Here is a 14,310-nt window from a genome sequence, read left to right as displayed (position 1 = left end):
TCATCGCCAGGCTCTGAGATTCTGAGCACAAAGCAGGGGCCGGCATTGTCTAGTAGTCAAGGGCGCAGGCATGGAGGGTGGACTGTCTTTAAAGAGGGGGGATAGAGGGGCGCCTGGGTGGCTCAGTCAGTTGAGCGTCTGACTTCGGCTCAGGTCATGATCTCATGGTTCAGGGATTCGAGCCCCGCGTCGAGCTCTGAGCTGACAGCTCGGAGCCCGGAGCCTGCTTCGGATTCTGTGTCCCCCTCGCTCTCTGCCCTCCCCTTCCGGTGCTCTCTCTCTCTCTCTCTTTCAAAAATAAATAAACATCAAAAATTTTTTTTAAAAAAGAGGGGAGGTAGAGTCCCTGCTCCCTATGTGACTTCCACCCAAAGGGACCTCATTACATTCAAAGTAATGTAATGGACTGGGCCAGCACTGGGCGCCTTTCCTGTCCCTGCAGGCTCCACCCTGAGAGGTGGCATGCCAGCCAGTTGCCCCAGAGCCAGGGTGCGGTGGACACAGCCTCCCCTTTCTGAGCACCTCTTGGGTGTCCTGAAGATGTAACAGTAGAGTGGATAAAGGCCCCTACCCTCGGTCGTCCCATTAATACCAGTTCAGTAAGCACTGGGCAACAGGGATAGCATGGGAGCAGGGCAGCCATGACCCCTGCCCTTTTGAAGCTTCTGTAGCACAGGGGACAGACCAGCCAAACGCCGCATAATAAATGTGTAATGAAGTTTGGGGCTAGAAGGACAGTGCAGGGAGCCCCAAAAGCACGTACCAGTGCTGCCTGGCTCGGCCTGGGGGTCAGGGGAGCTGGTGAAGGAGTGAGTGAGCAGTGGTTGCCTAGGCGGAGGGGAAGAGAGCTTCTCTGCTGAGGAACAGCGGATGCCAGGCCCCTGGCTGTTTCCTGGAGGGGTCGCAGGCACTCTCTGACACTGACAGGGCTGTAGGTAAAAATAAGGAAATCCATAATACGAGTCCAAGGTACTGAGGTAGGCACAGGAGGTAGAATGCGAACAGCCACAGGAGTCCAAGGCAGAGGGAAATCGGCACAGGCAGCAAGTTCTGGAAGAGGAAGGCGGGACGGAAGCCAACAAGGGAGTGAGGAGAGAGCCCCTGCGGAGAAGAGGGGGAAGAGGGCAGGCTAAGGGAGCATCAAGAATGAGTCCTGTGAGGCCCGTTGAGTCCTTTGATTTCTGTGGGGAGCAAGTTGGCGCTTGGGGCAGAGCTGGTAAGGCCAAGGGCAGGCTAGGCATCGGAGAAAAGAGGCAAAATTCAGAGGGTCGAAAGCATACATGAAGCTTCATCATTTCCTCCCGCTCAGCCCAGAGAGTGACTGGGCTCATTGTCTCTGCCCCTTAATGGGACTGGACCCTGCACCTCTCCATGAGAGCTCACAATCTGCCTGGGCAGTTGCACCCAGAATTTGGCCCAAGTTACCTGAAATATCAGTGAACTTCAGATGCACAGAACAGGGCTGGGCCAGTGGCTCTTTGGAATGTCGTCTCGGCAGGTCCAGGGCTGGCCTGCTCCCAGCTTAGCACTCCCTTCGAGGTTCTACTTACAACACCCCTCCGATAGCCTTTGCCACACAACGTGTTTCTTAGACGGGGAAGCAGTTGTTGAGTAAATATCAGAATTGGGCAGATGCCTCCCCGAACAACCTTGTTCCCCAGGCTTTTTACTCTCAAGCTCACTTCCACCGCAGGGCTTTCTCCAAAGTCCTCCCCATGGGAACTGATCCCCTCCTGGATGACCAGGACCCCACCTTCTAGAGAAGCTGCTTGCCCTCCAGCCTTTGAGACAGTGAAGGAAACCTTTAAAGAAACAGGGGTCTAGGGACCAGCCCAGAGGTCTCAAAATTGGCTTAGGGACCCTGGAGATCTGGAAGAGCATGAGATCACAAACTACAATAAAATCATAAAACGTCAACTAAGCAGAATATGAAACTTGGTGCAGAAGAAGAATTAATATTCTTTTTTTAAAAATTGTTTTTATTAAATTTTTTTTAACGTTTATCTAATTTTTGAGAGACAGAGAGAGACACAGTATGAGTGAGGGAGGGGCAGAGGGAGGGGGAGACAGAATCCGAAGCAGTTTCCAGGCTTTGAGCTGTCAGCACAGAGCCTGACGCGGGACTCAAACCCACGAACTGCGAGATCATAACCTGAGCGGAAGTTGGATGCTTAACTTACTGAGCCACCCAGGCACCCCAGAAGAATAAATGTTCTTATGGAGAATAGTAGGAACTTGCGAATTCATTTCTGGGTGCCCAGTGCTTAGCCCAGTGCCTGGTTCACGGGAGGGGCAGTGAGTGTTTGTTGGACAGGGAGAGAGGGTGGGGGAAGGGGAGAGAAGGAAAGGGAGACGGAAAATTTGGCATTCAGGCAGGCTTCTGGAAAACAGGGGAACCTCAGACTTTACTGAGCTGTTTTGCTTGTTCCCAACTTCTAGGTTCCACTGGTGTTCCATTGGTTTCTTCGACTTGCCATCCTTGACACAAAGTGTGTCCTTTGGGTAAACTGATTTCTATCGTGACAAACAGACCTATTTTTCCAGCTCTTGGCTGCCCTGGGTCTTTATGACTCAGAGCAACCAAGACCTTGGAAGGCAGAGAGGGGATCTGCTGCTTCCTCACCCTGATGACAGATGAGGAGGTTCCAGAGAGGTGCATGCCGGAGGTGTGCAGGAAACAGCCTGGCTGAAACAATGGGCAGCAGCCACGGCTTATGGGGAGGAGGGCTGGACCCTTGTCTGACCAGCCCAACCGGGTTGCGGAGTAGTCTTGACGGTGCAGTGCGCGCCATTACATCCTGGGAGATGGTTCAGACCCCACCATCGCTGCATCACCTCCCTGACTCAGCTCCTCACAAACCCATCACCTCCAGACCTCACCATTTTCCCAGACCCCATCATCTCTCAGATCCATCATCTCCCCTAAACCCCATAAACATCAGACAGACCAGGATCTAGGTATTACCAGTTTGTCTGAGACACAGCATCCTCTCCCCACCTCCTCTCACCTCTCATCAGTTGCTCAGAGGGGGCAGCTCTATGGGAAAGGATGATCCAGTCTCAAGATGTCCACTCAGCATAAGACAAGTCACCCAGATACACAAGGTCTGTGTTCCCAACGTAGGTAGGATGCCATGCCAGTGCCAGAAAAGAGACAGTAGACATCCATGTGCTAACATAGGAAGATGGCCAAGAGAGTCTCTTTTGGAGGTGAAAAGAGGAAATTGCAGGTGATGCATAAAGCATAATTCATGTTGTTCCTTTAAGAACGTATAAATTTGTAAATGCAGAGATAAATAAGTACCTGGAAGGACAGAAGTTACACTTTTCATGGTGGTTCCCTTTGGGGGCAGAATTGGTGGGTAAGGGTGAGATGGGGCTGGGGTAGGAGAGAGACATCACTTTTTTCTTAAATCGTGGACATAGCAAATGAACTTGTAATTGGAAAACCCATTAGAGGAAAGCACGTCTTGGCTCTAGCCTGCTGACCCGTGGAGGTCTTTGTGTGGACGTCTCTGTGTGGAGGTCTCTGCCACATTGGGAACTCCTGCATGCTGCAGAGCCAGATAGCTGGGGGCAGGATCTCAAAGCTCCCCACTTCTAGAAACGTTATTGTTTTCTCCCTACCCTCAAATGGCCGCAACCTCTGACAGGCTAGAGGTGTGGCTGGGCAGGGATGGTTGCACATCTGAGGTCAGGGGTGGGGAGGCATGCCCTGGAGGCCCCTGGCTGATGAACACCCCACGCTCTCTACTTGCTTGGGCTGCCAAGGTCAAGGTCTTGGTCAAGGTCAAGGTCTGCTTGCTTGACCTGCCAAGGTCTTGCTTGGGCTGACCAGGTCATCTGGTCGTTACAGCCCTCTTGCCTTGGGGTTTCCTTCCCACGAGAAGAAACCGAACATTCCAGCTTTGGTTTCCTTGTCTATAAAATGGCAATAGTGATCCCTGGGTTCATCACCGACCTGCGTGTGCCTTTCACATACCTTCACTCTTAGACGTTTTCTCCCCTACTTAGCTGCAGATGCCATTGGAGAACATTCTGGCTCTCCTCACACACCTGCCTCACCGCCTCATTTCCTGGCAGTCACCTCCCGGGCCTGAGGCAATTTCTGTTCCTTGTTCTTACAGCAAGTAGAAGTTTCTGTTCTAGTCCCTGCAGGAGCCACCAACCATGAATTCCTCTAACTCAGAAGATGGGAAGGCCACGAGAGCCAATCCCATGGTCAGCAGGTGATGAACAAAAAAACCCAAAGGATGACAATGTGTGAGTGTCACTGCTGCCTAACTTTGAGCTCTTTTAAAAAAATTTTAAATTATTTTGAGAGAGAGAGAGAGAGAGAGAGAGAGCGCATGCGTCAGGGGAGAGGGGCAGAGGGAGAGAGAGAGAGAATCTTAAGCAGACTCCACGGTCAGCACAGAACCCGACTCAGGGCTCCATCCACGACCGTGAGATCATGACCTGAGCCGAATTCAAGAGTCAGATGCTCAACCGACTGAGCCACCCAGGTGACCCCAAGGTTGTGAAGCTTTGCCCTATGTTTTCTTCCAAGAGTTTTATGTCTTACATTTAGATCCTTGATCAGTGTGAGTTAGTTTTGTATATGGTGTCATGTAAGGGTCCACTTTCATTCTTTTATACAGAGACATCCAGTTTCCCAAGCACCGTTTGTTGAAAAGACTGTCCTTTCCCCATTGAATGGTCTTGGCATTCTTGTCAAAAGTCATTGGACCACAAATGCAGGGGTTTAAATCTGGGCTCTCGATTCTATCCCATTGGTCTATGTGTCTGCATTTTTTGCCAATATCACACTACTTTGATCACTGTAGCTTTGTAGTAAGGTTTGAAATCAGGGAGTGAGTCCTTCAGTTTTGTTTTGTTTTTTTTCAAGATAGCGTTGGCTATTTGGGGATCCTTGAGATTCTATATGAATTTTCGGGTAGGTGTTTCTATATCTAAAAAACAACATTAGGATTTTGATAGGAATTGCATGGAGTCTATAGGTCACTTTGGGTAGTGCTGACATTTTAACAATATCAAGTCTTCTCATTTACGAACATAGGACTTGTTTCCATTTATTTATGCCTTTTTCACTTCTTTCAGCCATGTTTATAGTTTTCATTGTGCAAGACTTTTACCTCCTGGGTTATGTTAATGCCGAAGTATTTTATTCTCCTTGATGCTTTTGTCAACGGAATTGCTTTTGTAATTTCCTTTGCGGATTGTTCGCTGTTCGTGTACAGAAATGCAACCGATTTTTGTGTGTTGACTTTGGATCCTGCTACTTTTCTGAATTCACTTTTTGAGTTCTAATAGTTGTTTTTGGTGGAATCTTCAGGGTTTCCTACACATAAGATCATGTGGTCTACGGAGATAGTATCACTTCTTTTTTTTTTTTTTCCAATTTGAATACCGTGCTGGTGGTTACTATTTTTACAATTCTGCAAAAGGTCACCACATGGCAAGTGTTGTCCTGAGTTTCTCATGCGTTTTAACTGCTACTCCATTTGTGTTGATGGCTATAGGCTTAGAGCAATTTTACTGCTTTCTTTTGTTGATTGCTTTGCTGCTGTGTCAGGGCATATTTGCACTTTGTTATGGTCTTCCTGTCACCAAATACTTGCATGGGAAAGCAGGGATAATCAGGTGGCTGGTCACCAAAAACCTTGCAACCCCTTGGCTCAAAAGCCCACAAGTCAGGGCCTTTCCCTTCCCTCCACCTGGAGGGCTCAGTCCCATGATCTCCTCTTAGACCTTCCCTACAGTTTCCCCGATCCCAGGTGCCCCTTCCTCCCCACATCACTTATTATGTCTCCCTGATCATGTTTCATGGAACTTTCTCTAACAGAAAATTGTCCAATAAGCTCTTGTTTAATGAATACTTGCCCTCTGGAATGCCCGCCTTGTGCTCCGAGCCCAGAATAACGCTGGCATGGAGAAAGTCCTCAAAAATAGTTGTTGAGCGAGTAAATGAATCCCATAAGGTGATATAGTGAGATCCTTTGAGAAATAGGAAGCCAGTCTAACTCATCAAGCGTTGCTGGTCCTCGTTGTTTCTATGGACGAGAATTAATCTGTGGTTGGCACCTGATGCTGAGCGCTCGGAGCCAGCGCCGTGGCCGTGTCCTGGGATGGAGACCCACAGGTCTGTGGGCAGGGGCAGCAAGCACCACGTCCTGAACTGCCCAAGCTCTGGTTCGTGATCTGAGCTGCCTACATGATGCTGTGCTACTTTCTTAATTCTCCGCTCAACACCTTCTTCTTTTTCTATCAACGCACAGTGCAAGTGTCTTCTCCTTCAAGGAGAATTCCCTCAGTCAGCTCTCATTTTGCCCTAGATGTCTGATGTGGTGCCCACAGGCCTTTGCACGGTGACTAGAACCTTCCTCGCCCTTCTCTGTCTCTGTGCGTTTGCCTTTCCCCCCTCTCTTCCACTTAATGCGTCTCGACTCCAGGTACCACCTGCGTGGCCCCCACTACCTCTCCTTCCTGCACCCCCGAAGGCAGCTCCTTCCCAGAGCTCTCATGGTGCTTTAGTTACCCAGCCTCTCTCCTACAGTAAGTATTTGTTATCCAATGGAAGGGCCTGGGAACTTCTCAGGGAAAGAACAATCTTAGTCGTCTTTCTTTCCTTAAGGCCTAGAGCATACATGTTTGGGAAACAAGGGAATGACTGAGTCCGTGAATGAATGAGCGACTGAGTGAATGAATGGTCGGTCCTTCCTGGCTGTCATGGCGAGCATATGGTGGTTCTGACACAGGACTTGCAGGGGATAGATATGGATGGGCAGCAACGTGTGTCCTTTGTGGCTGACCTTGGAAGCAGCCTACTCACTCTCAGCCCCAACTTGCTTTCTTCTTTACTCGAGACGCTGAGTGTAGGGGGGTCCTGGGTCCCCATAAGCTGCCCGGCATCTTCCCAGGCCCCGTGCTTCCCAGCCTCTCCTGGGTCAGAAAGCGTTTGGTGCACTGGTCTCTTAGCAAATTTAAAGATTATTTTGATGGTGAACCCAATACACTCACCGTCGGTTAGATGAAAAGTGGAATCTTTGGTCACTTGCACCTCCAAACTGGAGAAGGCCTACTGACGGCAACTAATGGGACAGAGCATGGAGCTGAAAGGGCAGTTTTTTTGGATCAAAAGCCCACGGGCAGCTTCTGGACAGCAGGGGCCGTCCAGAGAGCCCAGGAGATACAAGGGGAGGTGGCTAAACTTCTCTAATGAGGGAATTTCTGAGGGTGGTGCCTGTTGATTTTCATTCGAACGGGTTTTTAGAGCCTTTTGTTGGTGAAAGTCCCCTTTAAGGGGATCTGATGTCTCAGTATCAGCGTCAGTGAGATTCGGTAGAACCCGTCAATGAGGAGCATGTTCCCTGCAGAGCTCAGAAAGGACTGCAAGAAGTCGGACTTGGTGTCCTTAGCGTGTGCTAGCAAATCTCCGGGGAGGAGGATGTTATCGGTGCGATGTCACAACTGGCCGAAGGTGGATGCGGGAAAGATCTTGCTTGTGAAAACTGCTGGATGGCAGAGCTGTTGCCGTGCCCCACGGGTGTGGGGCTGTGTCCCCTCACAGCGTTTTAAAACGTAGATTTTAGGGGCACTTGCGTGGCTCAGTCGGTTGGACGCCCGACTTCGGCTCAGGTCACGATTTCGCGGTCCGTGAGTTCGAGCCCCGCGTCGGGCTCTGTGCTGACAGCTCAGAGCCTGGAGCCTGTTTCGGATTCTGTGTCTCCTTCTCGCTCTTCCCCTCCCCCACTCACGCTCTGTCTCTGGCTCTCTCAAACATAAATAAACATTAAAAAATTAAAAAAAAAACAACATAGATTTTATTATTATTCAGGTACAGCGAGGCCAAAAGATCTGTTTTCAGAGTGCCGTTGAAAAGACGGTTTGCTACTCACAGTTCCCAAGAGAAGTTACATAATTTTTTTAAAGTTTATTCTTTTTTTTTTTTTTTTTTTTTTTTTTAAAGAGAGAGAGAGAGGGCGTGAGCAGGGGAGGGGCAGAGAGAGAGGAAGACGCAAAATCTGAAGCAGGCTCCAGGCTCTGAGTTGTCAGCACAGAGCCTGATGCGGGGCTCAAACTCAGTAACTGCAAGATCATGACCTGAGCTGAAATTGGATGCTTAACTGACTGAGCCACCCAGACGCCCCTGAAGTTACATAATTTTTTAAAGCAAATTTCAGATTTTCAATTGAGTCAGATTATGGATCATTGTTTCAATTTAATTATACATATGTATATGTCTACATGTATAATTTATTATTTTTTTAATGTTTATTTTTGAGAGAGAGAGAGACAGAGCATGAGACTGGGAGAGGCAGAGAGGGAGGGAGGCACAGAATCCGAAGCAGGTTCCAGGCTCTGAGCTGTCAGCACAGAGCCCGATGCGGGGCTTAAACCCATGAACTGTGAGATCATAACCTGAACCAAAGTCGGATGCTTAACTGACTGAGCCACCCAGGCGCCCTTAAGTGTATAATTTAATTATATAAATATTAAATGGATCCAGGTTCCTCTCTCTCTCTCTCTCTCTCTCTTTTTTGTGGCAAGGTGGGAGGGAAATTTCTAGCAGCCTAAAGTGTGGTTTTTGGTTTTTGTCTCTGATAACTGATCATTTGGACCTTCTAGGAGGTTACAGGGAAAGGAGGGGAAGAGGTGTCCCCTCCCAGAGGTCAGGGTTTGCACTCAGGAGAACTGGTAGCAGCCTCTCCTTGGGACAGTGCAGTTAGCCACCAAGTCCCAGGAATCAGTCCCTCTTCATGTCAATGGCGGGAGGCGCTTGGGCCCAAGCACACTGGCTAGAGGGCTCGCGTTATTTAAGCAATTCAGTAACTTCTCCGGGAGTTGGGGGTGGGGAGAGAGTGTGACCCATGACACCCCTGAGGGTCTGGGAGGCAGGAAGTGTGCAGATGACGACGAGGTATGGAGCAGCAGAGAAGACAGGTAGACTGCACCCCCCACCCCCACCCCCACCCCGAAACAAACTGATAGTGAGACCCGGCATTGGTTCTTGTTTTTCTTCCATTTTGTGGGAAGTCCAACCAACACCTTCTTCCACAGGGTCACCCGAAACACACAGACAAACCAGGGTTCTCCCCCAAATATTAATAATAATAATAATAATAAAGGACATGGAAGAAGTGATAAGTTCCTGGAAAAGGGCCTCCACTAAACCCTGGCTGTTCTGGAACCCCCAAGGCGGAAAAGCGTGGCTCAGGTGGCCAAATGCCCTAAAGCGGGCCCTGCCTGAGCTCGTACGCCGTTCCCAGAGTTTCGTCCATTAGCAACATTCCCATGCTGAGGAAATTCGGGTAAGTAGAGAGCAGCAGGCCGCAGGGCTCACGCACAGGCCCGAGTTCTGTCCCAAGCACCCCTTCACCGAGGTCTGGAACCAAATAAGAAACCAAGAGCAGTCTCCCGACCAAACTACCCAAGGGCCAGCGGTCACGGCCACGCCATCCAGCTCAGAGCACCAATTGTTTTCTAAGATGTAAAGGTTCCTTTGATGGTGGACACAACACAAAGACACTCACACAGATGAAAGGCGGACTCTTTGTTATTTACAGCTTCAAACCAGAGCAAGCTGCCAAGCAGGGCCACACAGAGGCTCGCGCCAGGGACGAGGTGAAAAAAGGCAGCGGAGCTGGAGGGTGCACGGGCGGGCGTGTGGCAAGCGGGTCTCTCAGGCGCCCTGTGGATTGGCTAATTTGAATAGTGTCTCAGGCTCTGACAAGGACAGGCCGCAGGACAGCTGGAGGGCTGCGTCTGGCCGTCTGCTTTGGGCTGGTATGTAGGCTCCAGGGTGCGACAGCCCCATAAAGGAAGTGGTGGGGACTTGGCTGCTCAGGTAGGGCATCTGACCAGCCTCTAGCCCAGGTCAAGACAGCATTAAAAAAACAAACTATAGGGGCGTCTGGGTGGCTCAGTCGGTTGGGCATCCGACTTCGGCTCAGGTCATGATCTCGCGGTCCGTGAGTTCGAGCCCCGCGTCGGGCTCTGTGCTGACTGCTCAGGGCCTGGAGCCTGTTTCAGATTCTGTGTCTCCCTCTCTCTCTGCCCCTCCCCCGTTCATGCTCTGTCTCTCTCTCTGTCTCAAAAATGAATAAACGTTAAAAAAAAATTAAAAAAAAACAAACAAACTATATTACACCTGGTGGGGTGGCTGGGGCCTCTTCCAGGGCTGAGGGAGGAATATCTAGCACCCCTGGGACGTGCTTACTGAAACAGACCAGATGGGAATGGTCTATGCTCAGTCATGGTAAAGCTGTTCCCAGTTATGAGTGGAGGTCTGGACATGTACCACAACCCTGGTCAGTTATAAAATTCATTTGTTCCGTTCATTTGTACATGTATTCCACCAATAGCTATCGAGCCCCTCTTCTTTCCCAGGCACTGTTGCGGGCGCTGGGAAGTTTGCACTGGACAGGACAAGGTCCAGTGGAGCTTACGCCCTAGTGGGAGAGGTCTCCTGCGAAGAGGCTGGGTGTTTGAGTCCCTCCACTGATCTTGTTGGAGCCGACACCTGATGCTTGGGGGTGAACGGGAGCTGGGTCTGGCCCCCTCCTTGGGAGGGTTGTTTGACTCGGAGGCCTTATCTATGGGATTAGAGTGGGGATCGAGCAGATAGGCCACTGAAGTCCCTTCCCAGTTTGACCAGATGCCAAGGTGGCACATGATCTTAGGCCTTAGTTTTAGGCACTAAATTGCAGAAGGATGCTCCTGCGATGTGACTTTTTTTTTTTAAATTTTTTTAATGTTTATTTATTTTTGAGACAGGGAGAGACAGAGCATGAATGGGGGAGGGTCAGAGAGAGAAGGAGACACAGAATCCGAAACAGGCTCCAGGCTCCAAGCCGTCAGCCCAGAGCCCGACGTGGGGCTCGAACTCACGGACCGTGAGATCATGACGTGAACCGAAGTCGGACGCTTAACTGACTGAGCCACCCAGGCGCCCCGTGATGTGACTTTTTTATGTCTTTGGACCTTATTATTGAAGATATGATGCTTGGAGCTGTGGCAGCCTCCCTGAGATGATGAGGGAAAAGCCATGGAAACAACAGAGAGGCTGACCTAGGACCCAGCTATGATTGAGCTACAGAATTAATCAACCCTGAGTTGCCATGGCTCCGGTCTTTTCATTATATGAGGAATGGCACTAAATTCCTTACAGTCTGAGCCATTTGGGGTTGGGGATTCTGTTCCTTGCACTCAGAAGGAGCGCGATTCAGTGGTCATACTGCACGATTGCGTGCATGTCAGGGGACCTGACTCTACGACACCAAGGAACTGCAAGCGGTTATGGGTTCCCTCTGTCTTTGTGTGTTATCTGTTGCACCATTTATATAAAAAAAAAAAAAATCCAACAAACCCCAATGTCTCACTGGTGGGTACTGGAGGGAAGAAGTCCGGTGAAGGGCTACCCAGCCCTGGAGAGCACGGGTGCGGTCCTCTAGGAAGGAAGTGCCCTGTCGGACAGGACTTGGAGGTCAGCAGGGCTAAGGTAGGTCACGGGCCATCCTGGCAGTAGGGGGAGCTCCAATCCGGTGAACCACACTTAACCAGACAAGAGGAAACTGTAGAAGAGGGAGTGTCCTTTCTGTTGTTGTCACTAATGACCTGAAGACCCAAGAAGCACCAATGACTTGACCCCTGGGCCACAGCCCCCAGGAGGTAGGGGAGCTTTTGTGAGGGGTGAGGCCAGCAGCCTGTCCTAGGGCCAGAGAAAACTCACCTGTGGGCTGGTTGGTGTTTGGGGGTGCTCCCTTGCAGCCCATGACTTGCAGGCAAGGTTGTTGGTGCAAGAAGGTGGTGTCTCGAGCCGTCTCCTGCCTCTCCTGCTGAGAATTAAAAGGTGGAAGTGACTCTTTATTGAGCACGTATTAAGGACCAAGGGCTTTTTACCCGTGATGGTGCATCTTCACAACCATCCTATAAACAAAGAAAGGGATGGTCAGAGATGCCGGCGTCTTCCTGAGCGCGGACACAAGGGAAGAAGTGGTGAAGCTTGGTTTAAACCTATGTCTGACCCAGAAAGCAGAGCCTGTCACCCACCTGCCCTCGCCCCCTGGCCACCATCCCGGGTATCCAAAGCTTTGGGCAGTGTCTGCAGTGGCCAGCATGGGGCAAGGGCAGGCTCGGCCTTACCTGGCTCCTGAGCCTCAGTCTCCCCCTCTGTAAAGTGGGAATGGATGTGTCTGGTGCCTGACGCAGAGCAACCCTTGACCGCTGCATGACCTACCTCCCGGCAGACCGCCTCTTTTGAATTCCCATCTATCAGAAGAAAACGAGGAGGCAGAACTGATGATGGCATCAGGGAGTCAGGCCCAAGGCCTTCGGGCAAATCGCAGATTTGCATCATCTTGTTTCCCCCACTGCAAGGCCCCAACGGAAGGCCTCTGGCCTCCCGGTCCCCGATATGCTGAGAGCTGGAGCGACTATGTGCACACGGGGGTGGGGCTGCCCACAGCCTCCAGGGTTTATAGCCTGGCGACAGACCCTGGAATGTAATCTGAGTTTCCATCGCTCTACAGCTGGAGCAGAACTGGCCATCACCAGCCCACGCCGGCCTGGACCGCTGGTCACTGGGTAACTTTAATACTCTGTTGGTGCTGGACGGGTAGGCCTGGAGCCCAGGGAACCCACAGCAGGACTGACCAACTCGGGGGAGGGCTGGGTCTCCACCCCTCCAGCTCTGCAGACTCTAGCAGCACCAGATCAAGCGTTCACGTGAGGGCCTTTTCTAGCTCCCAGCCTCCCGGAATGGACAGGGTCTGTGGTGGTTGGGGGGCAGGGACAAAGGGGGCCCTAGGAATTGGTCCTCAGTGGACGCCGCGAGGCCTGCTGGGCGCCAGGTCACAGAGCAGGAGCTCGAGTCCACTTCCGTGGCCCGGAAGCTGTGGCAAGTTATTCCTCTCCGCTAAACCTCAGTCCCCCAACCTGTGAAGTGGGTACCCCAGTGGTACCTCCCCTCAGGGTTGCTGAGGGATTGGACAAGTCTTCCCATCTCGTGCCCATACCTTACGAATGGCTGGTAAAGGAGAGCCTCAGGCACTAGCTACGATCCGGAGGGCCTTCCCATCTCTCCCTGCTCCGTATAACCAACCCAAGCTGCATTCTCCCGGCCCAGGACAGCTTCCTCTCCACTCCCCAAATCCTGCTTCTCTTGCAAGCTCCTCCGTGAAGCTTCTGGCCTGCAGGAGCCTCGGCGCACAGACTGGAGACGCTCATTTGAGATGTTATTTAGCCCACCGTGGGAGCCAGATGCAGCAGTCAAAGAGTATCTTTGGTATCTTTGGGGCCAGCTCCCGCTGTCTCTGCTTCGTGCCTCTGCTCAGCAAAGATCTTGCCCCTTGCCACATACCCTCCTTCCATGCCCACCCTCCATGAAGCCTTTTGCTGCCAAGGTGCTACTGACTGCATTTTCCTCAAGTCCATATGGTGAAGTCCTGACCCCCCACTGCGATGGCATTTGGAGTGCGGACTTTGGGAGTAATGAGGTTTAGCTGAGCTCGTGAGGGTGGGGGCCCACCATGGGCTTAGTATCTTTATAAATCAGAGTTTGCTTTCTCTCTGCCATGTGGAGACGGACAGAGAAGGCAGCTGGCTACGGCAGGGGTGAGAGCCCCCTCCAAGGACTGGAACTGCCAGCACCTTGGTCTTGGACCTTCCAGTCCCCAGAACTGTTGAGAAATAAATGTGTGCTGGCTGAGCCACCCAGTCTATGCTATTTGGTGAGTGGCCCGAGCTGATTAACAGGCAGGGAGAGGACCTCCACCCTTTGTCTTTGGCTGTGAACCAGCAACAATGTTTAAGCGCTGTCATTCGGTCTGTGCAGGAACCACTGTGTTAAAGCCCACATCTGCTCTGTCGGGGAAGTGTTGCTGGGATGCTTATCGCCCGCCCGTCGTAAGGATAAGAATCAGAGGCACAGGAACGTGACAGGACAGCTAGAAAACAGCAGAACGAGGATTTGCTCCTGGTTCTCTTGGGCTCCAGGGTCCCTGCCTTAACCGCAGAGCTATGTATTCTGCTGCAAAACAGCAAAGTTGTCCCTGGGTGTCATTAATCAAATTTAAAATAGTTATTTGTATACTCGCAGTTTGCAAAATGTACACAACACTTAGCTATGCGTATTGCCAGAGCTCTCTCCCAGGGCGTGGAAGGGCCTAGAAGCGGAGGCTTCGAAGCTTCGTGGCAAATCCTCTGCTGCTCGCGCTCTAGGCCATCAAGCCTTACAAATAGCTGAAGAGTAGGTTTATTAAATAGGATATTTTGAAATGAAAGCCTTCATAATGCAAATTAAGAGCCATA

This window comes from Panthera uncia (assembly GCF_023721935.1).
Source record: "Panthera uncia isolate 11264 chromosome A3 unlocalized genomic scaffold, Puncia_PCG_1.0 HiC_scaffold_12, whole genome shotgun sequence".
Classification (NCBI taxonomy): domain Eukaryota; kingdom Metazoa; phylum Chordata; class Mammalia; order Carnivora; family Felidae; genus Panthera; species Panthera uncia.
The sequence above is the reverse complement of the archived record's forward strand: the minus strand, read 5'-3'. Positions refer to the sequence as shown.